This window comes from Pristiophorus japonicus, chromosome 13 (genome assembly GCF_044704955.1).
Source record: "Pristiophorus japonicus isolate sPriJap1 chromosome 13, sPriJap1.hap1, whole genome shotgun sequence".
NCBI lineage: Eukaryota > Metazoa > Chordata > Chondrichthyes > Pristiophoridae > Pristiophorus > Pristiophorus japonicus.
This window is the reverse complement of record NC_091989.1, coordinates 183,999,643-184,017,971: the sequence shown is the minus strand read 5'-3', so window position 1 is coordinate 184,017,971 and position 18,329 is coordinate 183,999,643.

The following is an 18,329-nucleotide window of genomic DNA, read 5'->3' as shown; positions in this document are numbered from 1 at the left end:
CCCGGGATGGCGGGACTGATCTATCAAGAAAGACTGGATCAACTGGGCTTGTATTCACTGGAGTTCAGAAGAATGAGAGGGGACCTCATAGAAACGTTTAAAATTCTGATGGGGTTAGACAGGTTAGATGCAGGAAGAATGTTCCCAATGTTGGGGAAGTCCAGAACCAGGTGTCACAGTCTAAGGATAAGGGGTAAGCCATTTAGGACCGAGATGAGGAGGAATTTCTTCACCCAGAGAGTGGTGAACCTATGGAATTCTCTACCACAGAAAGTTGTTGAGGCCAATTCACTAAATATATTCAAAAAGGAGTTAGATGAAGTCCTTACTACTAGGGGAATCAAGGGGTATGGTGAGAAAGCAGTAATGGGGTAACTGAAGTTGCATGTTCAGCCATCAACTCATTGAATGGCGGTGCAGGCTAGAAGGGCCGAATGGCCTACTCCTGCACCTATTTTCTATGTTTCTATTTAACCTGCATGACACCTGACCACCAGCGGGCCCACTTGTTGGAGTCCCAACGGATCCCAGCATCCCTTGGGAGCACAGTATATAAGCAGGTCACCCACGAGGTACCTGCACTCTGGAACCTTAATAAAGGAGCTCATTGCTCATTACATACAGTACTCAGTTTCCACCTTTATTATGAATGTACCATCACTGTTGTAATGTAGGAAACAGCACAGCCAATTTGCACACAGCAAGCTCCCACAACCAGCAATATCCATATAATTTGTTTCTTTAGTGATGCTGATTCAGGACACTGGGGAGAACTCCTCTGATCTTTTTCGAAATAGTGCCATGGGATCGTTTACACCCTCCAGAGAGGGCAGACAGGGACCTCGGTATAACGTCTCATCCTAAAGATGGTACCTCCAACAGTGCAGCACTCCCTCAGGACTACACAGGAGTGCTCAATTATCTGGAATAGGAATTGAACCCATGACTTCTGACTCAGAGCCAAGAGTACTACCAACTGTGCTCAGAAAGTTAAGCCGAAGCCCTATCTGTTGTATTGGAGATTGTTAAAGATCTCATGGTAGTATTCAAGGAAGTTCCGCAACAACCAATATTACCAACAACGGATTAACTGGTAATTTACTGCTTTTGCCATATGTGGGAGCTTGCTATGCGCAAATTGGCTGCCACTTTTCCAACATTACAACAGTGACTGCACTTCAAAAAAATACTTCTTTGGCTGTAAAAGTGCTTTCAGATGTACTAAGGTCGAGAAAGGCTTTTATATAAATGCAGGTCTTCCCTTCTTTCACCCTGTAGCTATGATCTGCAAATAGAGACTCAGCCACACAGGGAGCAGCAGGTCTACTGAGGCCCGCAGCTGTCAGAGAATGTGCCCAGGCTGTTCTCTAAGTAATGTTCCAGTGACCTGCTAAAGTCTTTAGAAACAGCAGGTAGACATTGATAGACAGCTTCCTCTCACGCTGTGTGCCAGATAACTATCACAGTTGGCCCACAGAGGCCTCAGCGCTGTGCTTTCCAGATTAGAGCAGCTTTGATCTACTCTGAGCAGAGGCAGTTACCGTCCAATCAGCAATCCTTTGCTAACCAAAGAGAGGAAATAAGGCCCCTCGCACCCACAATCCATCCCCCACACACAAATCTCCCCCCACACACAACCCTCCCCCCCACCCATACACCCCCCACCCATACACCCCCCACCTCCCCCCGCCCCCACATCCTCCCCCACACACAACCCTCCCCCCCACCCATACACCCCCCCACCTCCTCCCCGCCCCCACAACCCCCCTCACCCACAGCCCTCCCCCCCACCCATACACCCCCACAACACCCCCCCACCCACACACAACCCTCCCTTCACCTCCCCCTACCCACAAACCCCCCCACCACCTCCCCGCCCCCACAACCCACCCCTCACCTCCCCCCCCCCCGCAACCCACCCCCCAACCTTCCCCCCCCCCGTCTACCTCTCCCCCTCTCCCCAAACAACCGCTGCCTCGGAGTGTAAAGGCTCTTCCAAATGTGGTACCGAGATCTGCAGACTAGGAAAGTTCCTAGTTCAAGGCAGGTGGGGAATCATAGAATTATAGAACAGTACAGTGCAGAATGAGGCCATTCGGCCCATTGAGTCTGCAATGACTCTTTCGCAGAACAATCCAGTTAGCCCCACTCCCCCGCTCTATCCCCACATCCTTGCATTTTTTTTCTCCTCATAGTTTATCTCATTCTCTTTTGAAGGCTACTATTGAATCTGTTTCCACCACCCTATCAGGCAGCACATTCCCAATCTTAACCACTCGTTGTGTTAAAAAGTTTTCCTCGTGTTGCCTCTGGTTCTTTTGTCAATCACATTAAATCTGTGCCCTCTGGTTATCGATCCTTCAGCCATTGCAAACAGTTTGTCTTTATTGACTCTATCTAAACCCTTCATGATTTTAAACACCCCGATCAACTCTCCTTCTTCGCCTTCTCTCCGCCAAGGAGAACAAGCCCAGCTTCTCCAAACTATCCACGTAACTGTAATGCCTCATCATTTCATTCGACTACATTTCTTCTGTATCGTCTCCAAAAAAATCGTTCGGGTGAAGAGTGTAAGGCCCTCAGCAACCTTCAGCGAGACAGTGCAGGGTGGAAATTTTCCAGGGATCCTGCTGCTCATTGCTATTTAGTGACTTGTGCTGGAAGCAGGTGTAGTGTTTCCCTTGGGTGGTGGTGGGGGTGAGGATGGGGAATGGGGGCTCCATGATGAGGTCTGGTTTGGAGCCCCGACATCTTACAAAGATTATTAGGTACTACCGACTTAATCTGTTGTCAAATCCACACAAACGATCATAAAAAGATATGGTTGCAATAGTTAATGTAGGAATAGGTGATTTGTCTCACTCACGTGCACAAATCGTTGAAGGTGGCAGAACAAGTTGAGAAATCTGTTAGGAAATGCAGATGGGACCCATGGCTTTATAAACAGAGGTTCAAATCACTAATTCGGTCTCAGCCGGAATATTGTGTCCAATTCTGGGCACCGCTCTTTATGAAGGATTTCAAGGCCTTGGGGAGGATGTGTTGGACATTTACCAGAACAGTACCAGGATGAGGGACTTCAGCTATGTGGAGAGATGAGAGAAGCTGGCAGTGTTTTCCTTGGAGCAAAGAAGTTAAGGGGAGATTTGATCGGGGGCGTCCAAAATCATGAAGAATTTTGATAGAGGAGGAACTGTTTCCACTGGTATGGAGATCAGTAACCAGGTGATGCAGATTTAAAATAATTGGTAAAAGGAGCAGAGGCGAGGTGCAAGAATGCTTTTTACGCAGCGAGTTGTGATCTGGAATGCACTGCCTGAAAGGATGATGGAAGATGGTTGGAAGTTGCACTTGTGTGGACTTTTGGTGAGGATCAACCTATTAGATTCTGTTGTCCCCTTGGGGGTAAATGCTTGCCAACCTTCACGATGTTCACTAGGTTGATTCCGGGGATGAAGGGGTTGACTTATGAGGAAAGGTTGAGTAGGTTGGGCCTCTACTCATTGGAATTGTAGCGGTGCACATCAAGGGGCTGAAATTCATCACCTCACCACCCGCTGCCCCCTCAGGGTGAAATGTTTGCCGACCCTCACGATGTACAGGTGCACATCAAGACTTCTACTTGCTTGAGAAACAATTCTGGCCTCTTGCGAATCTTCAATTTTATCGCTCCATCATTGGCGGCCGTGCCTTCATCTGCCGACGCCTTCGTCTCTGGAATTCCCCCCCAAACCTCTCTACTAGTCTCCTTTCCGTTATGACACACCTGAAAACCTACCTCTTTGATCAAGCTTTTGATTAACTATCCTAATATCTCCTTATGTGGTTTGGTGTCAAATTTTGTCTGATAAAGCTCCTGTGAAGCGCCTTGGGATGTTTAACCATGTTAAAGTTGCTATAAGGATATAAGAATATAAGAAATAGGAATAGATTCGGCCATAAGGCCCCTCGAGCCTTTTCCGCATTCAATAAGATCGTGGCTGATCTGATCATGGACTCAGCTCCACTTCCCTGCCCGCTCCCCATAACCCCTTATCCCCTTATCGATTAAGAAACCGTCTATTTCTGTCTTAAATTTATTCAATGTCCCAGCTTCCACAGCTCTCTGATGCAATGAATTTCACAGATTCACAACCCTCTGAGAGAAGAAATTTCTCCTCATCTCAGTTTTAAATGGGCGGCCCCTTATTCCAACATCATGTCCTCTAGTTCTAGTCTCCCCCATCAGTGGAACCATCCTCTCTGCATCCACCTTGTCAAGCCCCCTCATAATCTTACACGTCTCGAAAAGATCACCTCTCATTCTTCTGAATTCCAATGAGTAGAGGCCCAACCTACTCAACCTATCCTCATAAGTCAACCCCCTCATCCCCGGAATCAACCTAGTGAACCTTCTCTGAACTGCCTCCAAAGCAAATATATCCTTTCGTAAATATGGAAATCAAAACTGCTCGCAGTATTCCACTGTAGCCTCACCAATACCTTATATAGCTGTAGCAAGACTTCCCTGCTTTTATACTCCATCCCTTTTGCAATACAGGCCAAGATACCTTTGGCCTTCCTGATCACTTGCTGTACCTGCATACTATTCTTTTGTTTTCCATGCACAAGTACCCCCAGGTCCCGCTGTACTGCGGCACTTTGCAATCTTTCTCCATTGAAATAATAACTTGCTCTTTGATTTTTTTCTGCCAAAGTGCATGACCTCAGACTTTCCAACATAAATGCAAGTTGCTGCTGGAACCAACAACAACAACAAATTGCATTTATATAGCATCTTTAATGTATGAAAAGTGCTTCACAGGAGCGTAGTCAAGCAGAAATTGACACACAGCCAAAGCAGAATAAATTAGATAAGGTGACCAAAAACTTGGTCAAAGAGGTAGGCTTTAAGGAATGTCTTAAAGGAGAGGAGAGAGAGGTATTGAGGTGGAGAGGTTTAACGAGGAAATTCTAGAGCTTAGCGTCTCGGCAGCTGAAGGCACGGCCGCTAATGGTGGGGTGAAAGAAATTGGGGATGCGCAAGAGGCCAGAATTGGAGGAGCACAGCGATCTCAGGTGGCTGCAAGGCTGAAGGAGATTACAGAGATAGGGAGGGGTTAGGCCGGGGAGGGTTTTGAACACAAGAAACAGAATCTTAAAGAGATCGGGAAGAGAGCACCAGTGCCCCTGAACCAACAACAACTTATATAACAAAAGCAAAACACTACGGATGCTGGAATCTGGAATAAAAACAGAAAATGCTGGAAATCTCATCGGGTCAGGCAGCATCTGTGGAGAGAAGCGGAGTTAACGTTTTGGGTCGATGGCCCTTCGTCAGAACTGGCAAATGTTCGAAATGAACAAATTCTTAAGGAACACTGAAAGGGGGAGGGGTAGTTCCATAAGTGGACGACTGCTCCGCCTAATGGACTACTGTGGTAATGCAGCCATTGCTGTTTACAACAAAAATAAAAGGAATGGAGCAATCTTGTGAAGTCTTGTGTGCGAGGAATATATCACAGAAAGAACAAAAGGGAAGGTCGGTGATAGGGTGCAAGACAGGAGAGATTTGAGAGACAAAAGGGATGATAGGCTGACTTAAGATGGTAATAGCAGAAGTTAGAAAAAGATTAGTTTGGATAGGGTGTGAATGGCAGGATAATTACCAGCTGCCATTAGAGACAAAGAGAGACAAAAAATACAGCAGAGCAAAATAGGAGCAGAGGTTAAAGACTGAAATTGTTGAACTTGATGATGAGTCCAGAAGGCTGTAAAGTGCCTAAACGAAAGATGAGGTGCTGTTCCTCGAGCTTGCGTTGAGCTTCATTGGAACAGTGTAGGAGACCGAGGACGGAGAGATCAGAGTGAAACATAGAAACATAGAAACATAGACAATAGATGCAGGAGTAGGCCATTCAACCCTTCAAGCCTGCACCATCATTCAATAAGATCATGGCTGATCATTCCCTCAGTACCCCTTTCCTGCTTTCTCTCCATACCGCTTGATCCCATTAGCCGTAAGGGCCATATCTAACCCCCTCTTGAATATATCCAATGAACTGGCATCAACAACTCTCTGTGGCAGGGAATTCCACAGGTTAACAACTCTCTGAGTGAAGAGGTTTCTCCTCACCTCAGTCCTAAATGGCCTACCCCTTATCCTAAGGCTGTGTCCCCTGGTTCTGGACTTTCCCAACACTGGGAATAATCGACCCGCATCTAACCTGTCCCGTCCTGTCAGAATCTTATATGTTTCTATGAGATCCCCTCTCATCCTTCTAAACTCCAATGTATAAAGGCCCAGTTGATCTAGTCTCTCCTCATATGTCAGTCCAGCCATCCCGGGAATCAGTCTGGTGAACCTTCGCTGCACTTACTCAATAGCAAGAACGTCCTTCCTCAGATAAGGAGATAAAAACTGAACACAATATTCCAGGTGCGGCCTCACCAAGGCCCTGTACAACTGCAGTAAAACCTCCTAGCAATGAAGGCCAACATACCATTTGCCTTCTTTACCGCCTGCTGTACCTGTATGCCAACTTTCAATGACTGATAAACCATGACAGCCAGGTCTCGTTGCATCTCCCCTTTTCCTAATCTGCCACCATTTAGATAATATTCTGTCTTTGCATTTTTGCCACCAAAGTGGATAACCTCACATTTATCCACATTATACTGCATCTGCCATGCATTTGCCCACTCACCTAACTTGTCCAAGCCCCCCTGCAGCCTCTTAGCACCCTCCTCACAGCTCACACCGCCACCCAGTTTAGTGTCATCTGCAAACTTGGAGATATTACACTCAATTCCTTTATCCAAATCATTGATGTATATTGTAAAGAGCTGGTGTCCCAGCACTGAGCCCTGCAGCACTCCACTAGTCACTGCCTGCCATTCTGAAAAAGACTCGTTTATCCCGACTCTCTGCTTCCTGTCTACCAACCAGTTCTCTATCCACGTCAGTATATTACCCCCAATACCATGTGCTTTGATTTTGCACACCAATCTCTTGTGTGGGACCTTGTCAAAAACCTTTTGAAAGTCCAAATACACCACATCCACTGGTTCTCCCTTGTCTACTCTACTAATTACATCCTAAAAAAATTCCAGGAGATTTGTCAAGTATTATTTCCCCTTCATAAATCCATGCTGACTTGGACCGATCCTGTCACTGCTTTCCAAATGCGCTGCTATTTCATCCTTAATGATTGATTCCAACATTTTCCCCACTACTGATGTCAGGCTAACCGGTCTATAATTACCCGCTTACTCTCTCCCTCCCTTTTTAAAAAGTGGTGTTACATAAGCTACCCTCCAGTCCATAGGAACTGATCCAGAGTCGATGGACTGTTGGAAAATGATCACCAATGGATTCACTATTTTTAGGGCCACTTCCTTAAGTACTCTGGGATGCAGTCTATCAGGCCCCGGCAATTTATCGGCCTTCAATCCCATCAATTTCCCTAACACAATTTCCCACCTGATATCCTTCAGCTCCTCCTTCTCACTCGACACTCGGTCCCCTAGTACTTCCGGAAGGTTATTTGTGTCTTCCTTCGTGAAGACAGAACCAAAGTATTTGTTCAATTAGTCTGCCATTTCTTTGTTCCCCATTATAAATTCACCTGAATCCGACTGCAAGGGACCTACATTTGTCATCACTAATCTTTTTCTCTTGATATATCTGTAGAAGCTTTTGCAGTCAGTTTTTATGTTCCCGGCAAGCTTCTTCTCGTACTCTATTTTCTCCATCTTAATTAAACCCTTTGTCCTTCTCTGCTGAATTCTAAATTTCTTCCAGTCCTCAGGTTTTCTGCTTTTTCTGGCCAATTTATATGCCTCTTCCTTGGATTTAACACTATTCTTAATTTCCCTTGTTAGCCACGGTTGAGCCAGCTTCCCTGTTTTACTCCAGACAGAGATGCACAATTGCTGAAGTTCATGCATGTGATCTTTAAATGTTTGCCATTGCCTATCCACCGTTAACCCTTTAAGTATCATTTGCCCGTCTATTCTAGCCAATTCACGCCTCAATCCATCGAAGTTACCATTACTTAAGTTCAGGACCCTAGTTTCTGAATTAACTGTGTCACTCTCCATCCTATTACAGAATTCTACAATGTTATGGTCACTCTTCCCCAAGGGGTCTCGCACAACAAGATTGCTAATTAGTCCTTTCTCATTACACATCACCCAGTCTAGGATGGCCAGCTCCCTGGTTGGTTCCTCGACATATTGGTCTAGAAAACCATCCCTAATACACTCCAGGAAATCCTCCTCCACCGTACTGCTACCAGTTTGGTTAGCCCAATCAATATGTAGATTAAAGTCACCCATGATAACTGCTGTACCTATATTGCATGCATCCCTAATTTCTTGTTTGATGCTGTCCCCAACTTTACTACTACTGTTTGGTGGTCTGTACAGAAATCCCACCAGTGTTTTCTGCCCCTTGGTATTCCATAGCTCCACCCATACCGATTCCACATCATCCAAGCTAATTTATTTTTCTTGCTATTGCATTAATTTCCTCTTTAACCAGTAATGCCACCCCGCCTCCTTTTCCTTTCTATCTATCCTTCCTAAATGTTGAATACCCCTGGATGTTGAGTTTCCAGCCTTGGTCACCCTGGAGCCATGTCTCCGTGATGCCAATTATATCATACCCATTAACTGCTATCTGCGCAGTTAGTTCGTCCACCTTATTCCGAATACTCCTCGCACTGAGGCACAGAGCCTTCAGGCTCGTCTTTTGAACACACTTTGCCCCTTTAGAATTTTGCTGTTATGTGGCCCTTTTTGCTTTTTGCCTTGGGTTTCTCTGCCCTGTAAGGTTCGAAAATCTACGGCCGCATTTTATTGGAACACCCTAAGGACAAGAAAACTACCATGGGATCGTTCTATCCATTTTAAATGAACATTTTTTGCCAAGTAAAATCCTCAGACCAGGCAGGCTGGGAAACGTGTGGGCGGATACAGACATTGAGGAGTCTGGCTCACAGGCGAGACAGAGGCACTGGCCAATCAGGGGTTGAGTTGGGCCTGAAGTGGCCCAGCCCAGTCCAGTTTGAAAGTATGGCTCACCACTAATGAATGTGGACCATCATCTACCTAATGGCCCATCAAAGGGGCGGACCAAACCAATTGACTCCCAGGACTGTTACAATGGACCATCAGACTTTGAGGCACCAATGTGCACTGAAACAATACCCCTGTCCTCACACCTACCTATACCTGTGACATCTTCTGATTAAATATTCAAAGCTATCTCCCCGCCCAAACTTACACAATGGACCACCAACTGAGTTTAAGCGCGAAAAGGCCAGAAACTAAATTGGATGCAAATATAGGAGCTGTAGAACCAGAGGTTGGAAGTTGGAGTCAGCTTTTGGAGGTTGGAGTCAGCTTTTGGGAGTTGAGTCAGTTTTTCACAGGGCCCTCGCTCTGGGGAAGGTGAGCTTAACTCCAGCAGCTTTTTGCTTAGGAGACAACCGAAAGGCAAAGAGAAGAAACTGACGCAACATCGAGGAGGAAAACCGAACCGACCAACAATGTAAAACCCACCCCAGAGGGACCCCGAGCTGAAATAAGTGCTCCCCAGAACCCCGGAGTTGATAGGATTGTGAGTATAGCCCCAACCCCCTCACAGGCTCAATTTAGGACAGGAATTGGTAAGAAGGGTGGAAGTGGGAGGTGTGGTTGTGTGTGAGTGGAATGTTTTAACCTCTTATTTTCCCCTTCCCTGTTGTGAGATTTTTCGTGTTGTTGAATGAGATTGTGCCATTACTGCTATTTATGACCTCTACCTATGCCCTCTATCTTGGTGTTTACTATTCTAAATAAACAACATTAGCCATTTTGTACTCTTACCCACTGTTTCTGGTGCCTCACTACTCACCCATCCTCATAAATCACACGTACAGAACCCCAGGGGAGTGTGGATTCGAACCCACACCCCAAGCTCCCCTTACAGCCCTCCATTTTTACTTTTCTTCTTTCTATCTTTTTCTTTTGCCCCCATTCTACTTCCCTCTGTCTCCCTGCGGCTCCCATCCCCCTGCCATATTAGTTTAACTCTTCCTCAACAGCACTAGCAAACACTCCCCCTAGGACATTAGTTCCGGTCCTGTCCAGGTGCAGACCGTCCGGTTTGTACAGGTCCCACCTCCCCCAGAACCAGTTCCAATGTCCCAGGAATTTGAATCCCTCCCTGCTGCACCACTGCTCAAGCCACGTATTCATCTGAGCTATCCTGCGATTCCTACTCTGACTGGTACTTGGCACTGGTAGCAATCCTGAGATTACTACTTTTGAGGTCCTACTTTTTAATTTAGCTCCTAGCTCCCCAAATTCGTCTTGTAGTACATCATCCTGTTTTTTACCTGTATCGTTGGTACCAATATGTACCACAACAATTGGCTGTTGACCCTCCCTTTTCAGAATGCCCTGCACCCGCTCCGAGACATCCTTGACCCTTGCACCAGGGAGGCAACACACCATCCTGGAGTCTCGGTTGCGGCTGCAGAAACACCTATCTATTCCCTTTACAATTGAATCCCCTATTACTATAGCTCTCCCACTCTTTTTCCTGCCCTCCTGTGCAGCAGAGCCACCCACAGTGCCAGGAACTTGGCTGCTGCTGCCCTCCCCTGATGAGTCATCCCCCTCAACAGTACCCAAAGCAATGTATCTGTTTTTCAGGGGATGACCGCAGGGGACCCCTGCACTACCTTCCTTGCACTGCTCTTCCTGTTGGTCATCCATCCCCTATCTGGCTGTGTACCCTTTTCCTGCGGTAAGACCAACTCACTAAACGTGCTATTCACGTCATTCTCAGCATCGTGCATGCTCCAGAGTGAATCCCCCCGCAGCTTCAGTGCCGCAATGCGGTCTGTCAGGAGCTGCAGGCGGATACACTTCCCGCACACGTAGTCGTCAGGGACACTCCCTGACTTCTCACATAGTACAGGAGGAGCATAACACGTGTCTGAGCTCTCCTACCATGACTTAACACCTAGATAAACTTAATTTGGCAACAACAATGCTAAAGGTTACTTACTGATAAAGAAAAGGAAAAGAAAAACTACTTACCAGTCACCAGCCAATCACATACCCCCTTGGCTGTGACGTCACCTTTCGATTTTTTTCTACTTCTTTTTTGCCTTCTCTCCCTGCAGCAGCTGCACCAGCTGGGCCTCTCCTCACTCTCCCGCTCCCCGACTGCTGCTGATGGGCCTCTTGTAGGCCTCCCGACTCGACGCTGGGAGTGGAGTGGTATAGTGTTCGGTAGTCCCTCTTGTCGAGGATGACCTGTTTCCAAACCAAAAAAACAGATGGGTTTACAGGTGTTTCAATGAGGGCCCTGACATTCTAGGTCCCGAGTTATATCTTGAAGGGTGGAAGATGCTTGTGCGCGGATATTTTTAACGTGTGGTTGCCGTTGCACACCAGCCACCACACAGGCTTGGTCCAGTAGCAAGCGTCAACCAAGACGACTGGAGACCAAGCTCTGCTGCACCATCCCTGAGCCCCGACCCCATCAATCCCGGGCCATGACCCTGCCGCTCCTGGGCCACGACCCCTTTGCTCCTCAACTCCGACGCCGCTGCTCCCGGGCCATGACCCCACCGTTCCCGGGCCCCGACATCAGTGGAGAATTAAAGTGACAGGCGACCGGATGCTCAGGGTCATGCTTACAGACTGAACGAAGGTGCTCCGCAAAGCGGTCACCCAATCTGCGTTTAGTCTCCAAAATGTAGAGAAGACCACATCGTGAGCAGCGAATACAGTATACTAAATTGAAAGAAGTACGAGTAAATCACTGTTTCACCTGGAAGGGATCTTTGGGGCCCTAGACTGTGCAAAGATAGGAGGTAAAAGGCCAGGTGTTGCATCTCCTGTGCTTGCACAGGAAGGTGCCATGGGAAGGGGAGCGGGTGCTGGGGATGAATGCTGAATGGACCAGGGTGTCGCGGAGGCAGCAGTCCCTTTGGAATGCTGGGAGGGGAGGGGAGGGGAAGATGTGATTGGTGCTGGGATCACGCTGGAGGTGGCGGAAATGGAGGATGATCCGCTGAACGTGGAGGCTGGTGGGGTGAAAGGTGAGGACAAGGGGAACCCTGTCATAGTTCTGAGGGAGGGGAAGGGGTGCGAGAAATAGAACAGATACGGTTGGAATGGAACATGGTCCTCGACGGTGTCCGTTCCATTTCCTGTACCTCTGCTCTCGCCGCTTCCCCTCCCCCTCAGACGATGATGTAGAGTCGTTGGAGGAGGATGGAGTGGTCAACCGGGTCAAAGGCTGGAGACAAGTCAAGAAGGACGAGGAGGGATAGTTTGCCTCCGTCACAGTCACAAAGGATGTCATTTGTGACTTTGATGAGAACAGTTTTGGTACTGTGGCATACGCAGACACCGGTTTGAAGGGCTTCAAACACGGAGTTGCGAGTAAGATGGTCATGGATTTGGGCGGCGACAAGATGTTCAAGGACTTTGGAGAGAAAAAAGAAGTGGGAGATGGGGTGGTTGTTTGCAAGGATGGAGCGAGTCAAGGGTTGTTTTTTTTGAGGAGAGGAGTGATGACGCCAGATTTGAGGGAGAGGGAGACAGTACCTGTTAACAATGTCAGCTAACATGGGAACCAGAAATGGAAGTTGGGTGGTCAGAAGTTTGGTGGGAGTAAGGTCAAGGGAGCAGAAAGCAGGTCTCATGGACAAGGTGAGCTCAGAGAGGTCATGAGGGAAGATTGGAGAGAAACTGGAGAAGGATGTGAGGTCAGGGCTAGGACAGGGGGAATCCTTAGAGGAAGTTTGGCCCGATGGGTGAGGGGAAGAAAGTGGCAGAGGCAAAGGCGGCCGAACGGGTGGTCTCAATCTTTGACACAAAGAAGTTCACGAGCTCCTTGCACTTATTGTCGGAGGTGGAGGGTGGAGACTGGAGATAGAGATTTAAGAAGATGGTTTGCAGTGGAGATTAGAAGCTGGGGTTTATCCTTGCATTCCAAAATAATTCTGGAATAGTGAGCAGTTTTGGCAGACAAGAGCAGGACCCAATGATGTTTTATGTGGTCCAGCCAGATCTAGCGGTGAATGGCTAAACCAGTTGTCCGCCATATCTGTTCAAGTCTGCGTCCCTTGGACTTGTGAAGATGATGGCTGTACCTGGGGGGACGGCCAGGGTGAGAGGGAATAATTGTTTTAGTAGGGACTAGGGCATTAACGGTGGTGATGAGGATGTGATTGAGCAGATCGGCTGCAGAAACGTGACGGAACCACATCCAAAAATGATGCGACGCCTTCGGGAGAGGCGGTGGGGAGAAAATTGGAATGTGGTTAGAGGAAGTATGATGGATTTCCAAAGGACCTGCTGTTCCTCCCCTTGTTGCAAATCGGATCATTTTTAAAATAAGAAGTGTTAGAATCTCTATTTGGGAAGGAAACTGAGAATCTGGATTCTCTCCAGGAGTTTAACGTGTGAGAACCAGGATTTAAAATCCCTGGCTCATTTAAAGATTAGCTGCTGAAATAGCACATTTTACTTCCTGAAGATGTACAGAATTTCTGTCAATGTGTACAGGTCCCAGAGAGCTACAGTCCCATCCACTGAGTAACTTGGTAATTCTGATGGGGGAAAGAAACAGACCAGGGGCTATGTGTGTGGCAGCAGTGAACTGGAAAGTGTTTCCACTTATTGTATAATCAGAATCAGTAACAGGAGTCACTGGGCCATGAGTCTCTGGTAGATGTCTCTTGGCTCATTAAGGGCCTTTGCATATTGCTAACAGAGATCTATGAGAGCAATAGAAAGAAGGAAGTATTAGAATTTATGCAGCAACCTCAGAATATCATAAAGCACTTTACAGCCTGTCATGTATGTAACCACAATGCAACACCCACTGTATTACTGTATACACACAACCTAGATGCACACCTTGACCACAAGGGGTGAACTTGTGGGAGACACTCCTTACCTGATTTCCCAGGTATATAAAGGGAGGTCCCACGCAAGGTCATCACTTGTGGAGTGCTGTGAATAAAGAGTTGAGGTCACAGAGTGACCTTGTCCCCAGAATGTGCCTTGTGTGGTTTCATGCTGTAGAGTAAGGACTTTACATTGGTGACGAGAAACAGGAACTGACGACCCACGAGAATGGCCACCGGTAGTGCAGAGGAACGGTACTGTGTTGGGGAAGACTGGAGCGATTTTGTCGAGAGGCTTCAGCAAAGCTTTGTTATGAAAGAATGGCTGGGGGATGCAGCGGCCGACAAGCGAAGGGCTCATCTTTTGACCAGCTGCGGACCAAAGACTTACTCACACCCGAAAAGCCGTCGGACAAAACCTTTGAAGAACTTAGCAACCTGATCGGGGAGCACCTCAAGCCGGCGAGTAGCATACATATGGCCCGACACAGATTCTACACCCACCGACGTCGTGAAGGACAGAGCATACCGGATTTCGTAGCAGACCTCAGGCATTTGGCCAGCCTCTGTAAGTTCACAGATGTCTGCAGGGGGGAGATGCTAAGGGACTTCTTTATCGAGGGCATCGGTCATGCGGGAATTTTCCGCAAATTAATTGAGACCAAGGATTTGACCTTGGAAGCGGCGACGTTGTTAGCTCAAACTTTCATGGCGGGGGAGGAAGAGACGAAAATAATTTACGCGCGCAATTCTGCCTCTAAAGCGGCGATGGATCAGGGAGTCAACATCATCAATGCGACTCAGAGCCCGGCAGGCTGGCAGGGGCAGTCCGACATTCCCCAGGCAGCAATAGACCCCAGAGTAGGACTCCAACAGAGACAGGCTGAACGGACATTCACGCCATCACAGCGGACAATGCGGCCTGGGATGGGGCCATTGACACTCACCAATAGGGTACTTAAGAGCAGTCAAAGGGACAGTCAGCGCGGAATGCTTGGCCATAGTCCCGTTGTCCCCAACAGTGGAAACTTTAACTCATGCTGGAGGTGTGGGGGAAAACACTCAGCTAGATCTTGCAGATTTCAACAGTTTGTCAGCAGAAAGTGTAATCTCAGTGGCCATTTAGCTCGAATGTGCAGGAAGCCTGCAACCAGACTAATATATGAGGCGGATGGACCAGAAGAGGGTCCTTTGAGGCAAGATGACTTTTGGGGCAAATTGATGGACGCCGAGGTTCAGTGGGTCCATGCGGTAAACAGTTCATACATCAAAACGCCACCAATGATGATGAGGGTTTTATTACATATGGAGCTGGACACTGGGGCCAGCCAGTCACTCATGGGCATTCAGCAATTTGAGGAACTATAGCCCATCAAAGCCAGTAGACCCAAACTAGAATGCATTGAGACACAATTGCGGACTTACACTAAAGAAATCATTCCGGTGCTAGGCAGTGCAATATTGGCTGTCACACACAACGGGTTAGTGAATCAGCTGCCACTCTGGATTGTCCCGGGTAATGGTCCCGCACTGTTGGGGAGGAGCTGGTTAGCCGAGATTAATTGGAAATGGGGGGATATTCACGCAATGTCATCTGTGGAGCGAAGTTCGTGCTCACAAGCCTTACAACAATTCGATTCACTATTCCAACCTGGCGTCGGGACGTTCAAAGGAACCAAAGTAATAATACACATCACACCGGGCGCCAGGCCAGTGCACCACAAAGCCAGAGCGGTGCTGTATGTGATGCGGGGAAAAAATCGAGAGCGAATTGGATCGGCTGTTGAGAGACGGCATCATCTCGCCTGTTGAATTCAGCGACTGGGCGAGCCCCATCGTTCCTGTCCTAAAAGTGGATGGCTCTGTCAGGATCTGTGGCGACTACAAGGCCACCATCAATCGGGTGTCCCTACAAGATCAATACCCGCTCCCGAGAGCGGAGGACCTTTACACCACGCTGGCAGGCGGCAAGCTATTCATCAAGTTGGACCTCACCTTAGCCTATATGACCCAGAAACTGGCCGACGAATCTAAACTACTGACCACCATCACCACGCACAAGGGACTGTTGATTTATAACAGGTGTTCGTTTGGCATTCGATCAGCAGCTGCGATTTTTCAACGAAACATGGAAAGCCTGCTTAAATCCATTCCGGGAACGATCGTATTCCAGGACGACATCCTCATCACGGGTCGAGACTCCGAGGAACACCTCCACAACCTGGAGGAGGTGCTATGCCGACTGGACCGGGTAGGCCTGCGACTCAAGAAGTCTAAATGTGTGTTCTCAGCTCCTGAGGTTGAGTTTCTGGGCAGGAGGGTTGCTGCAGATGGGATTCGGCCCACCGAATCCAAAACAGAGGCGATTCGACGAGCACCCAGGCCCTGCAACACATCGGAGCTGCGTTCATTCCTGGGACTGCTGAACTATTTCGGGAACTTTCTGCCAAACTTGAGCACGTTGTTGGAGCCGCTACACATGCTCCTGCATAAGGGTTGCGATTGGTTTTGGGGGGACTGTCAGGAACGGGCTTTTGATCGGGCGCGAAATCTACTTTGTTCAAACAAGTTGTTGACCCTGTACAACCCCTGTAAAAAATTGGTTATGACATGTGATGCATCGTCCTATGGGATTGGGTGCATGTTGCAGCAGGGCAATGCTGAGGGTCAACTACAACCTGTGGTTTATGCCTCTCGGTCGCTCTCTCAAGCAGAACGGGGATATGGGATGGTCGAGAAGGAAGCGCTCGCATGTGTCTATGGTGTAAAAAAAATGCATCAGTACCTCTTTGGTCGGAAGTTTGAATTAGAGATGGACCACAAGCCACTCACATCCCTGTTGTCAGACAGCAAGGCTGTCAATGCCAACGCATCAGCTCGCTTACAGCGATGGGCTCTCACGCTGGCTGCTTATGACTACTCCATCCGGCACCGGCCCGGTACTGAAAATTGCGCTGACGCGCTCGGCAGGCTTCCACTGGCCACCACTGAGGGGGCAGCGGAGCAAAGCGCTGAGATGGTCATGGCTGTCGATGCGTTTGACAGCGCAGGCTCCCCCCATCACAGCCCACCAGATCCCCTCCTATCCCTGATTAAGAACGTGTCCTGACTGGGGATTGGGCGCCCGCAAACGGAAAATGCCCTGAGGAGGTCAGACCGTTCCACAGATGGATGGATGAGCTCTCCATCCAAGTCGACTGCTTACTATGGGGCAGCCGGGTAGTTATGCCGCAGAAGGGCAGGGAGGCATTCATCAGGGAACTCCACAGCGAGCACCCAGACATTGTGCTGATGAAGGCCATTGCCCAGTCACACGTTTGGTGGCCTGGAATTGATTCAGACCTGGAACACTGGATTCGCAGGTGCATGACGTGTGCCCAGCTGGGTAATGCCCCCAGGGAGGCCCCGCTCAGCCCGTGGCCCTGGCCCACTAGGCCATGGTCACACATTCATGTTGATTACGTGGGCCTGTTCATGGGAAAATGTTCCTTATTGTGGTAGATGCGTACTCAAAATGGATCGAGTGCATCATTCTGAATTCATGCACGACATACACCACCGTGGAAAGCCTACGTGCGATCTTTGCAACCCATGGCTTGCCGGACATCCTGGTTAGTGATAATGGCCCATGTTTCCCAAGCTACGAATTCCAGGAGTTTATGTCAGGCAATGGCATCAACCACGTCAGGACTGCACCGTTCAAGCTGACCTCCAATGGCCAGGCGGATCGGGCAGTCCAAATCATTAAGCAAGGGATGCTCAGGATTCAAGGACCTTCCCTACAATGCCGCCTATCGCACCTCCTGCTGGCCTATAGACCTTGACCGCACTCACTCACGGGAGTCCCGCCTGCAGAGCTACTTATGAAATGGACACTCAAAACCGGTTGTCCCTCATTCACCCAGTTCTAACCGACATAGTTGAGGGCAAGCGCAAGTCACAAAACGAGTACCATGACCGTAATTCGAGGGGGAGATGTATAGAATTAAATGATCCTGTATTCGTCCTTAATCACGCCATGGGGCCCAAATGACTTGAGGGTACTGTAATTGACAAAGAGGGGAATAGGGGACCTCGTGGTAAAACTCAACAATGGTTAGATATGCCGTAAGTATCTGGACCAAGTAAAAGAAAGGTTCAGCATCGACACGGAGGAACCTGAGGAAGTCCATGAGATGGAGCTCACACTACCGCCAGCGAACGAGCAACAAGAGCAATCAGAAGAATGCACAGACCCTGCGGTCAGCCCGGACAGGCCGGAATCACCACAGGTAACAGACAACCAGAGCCCCAACTGCGGCGCTCCACGAGGGAATGTAGACCACCTGAAAGACTAAACCTATGATCCTAACAAGACATTAGGGGGGGAAGGTGATGTCATGTATGTAACTACAATGTAACACCACTGTATTACTGTATATTACACAA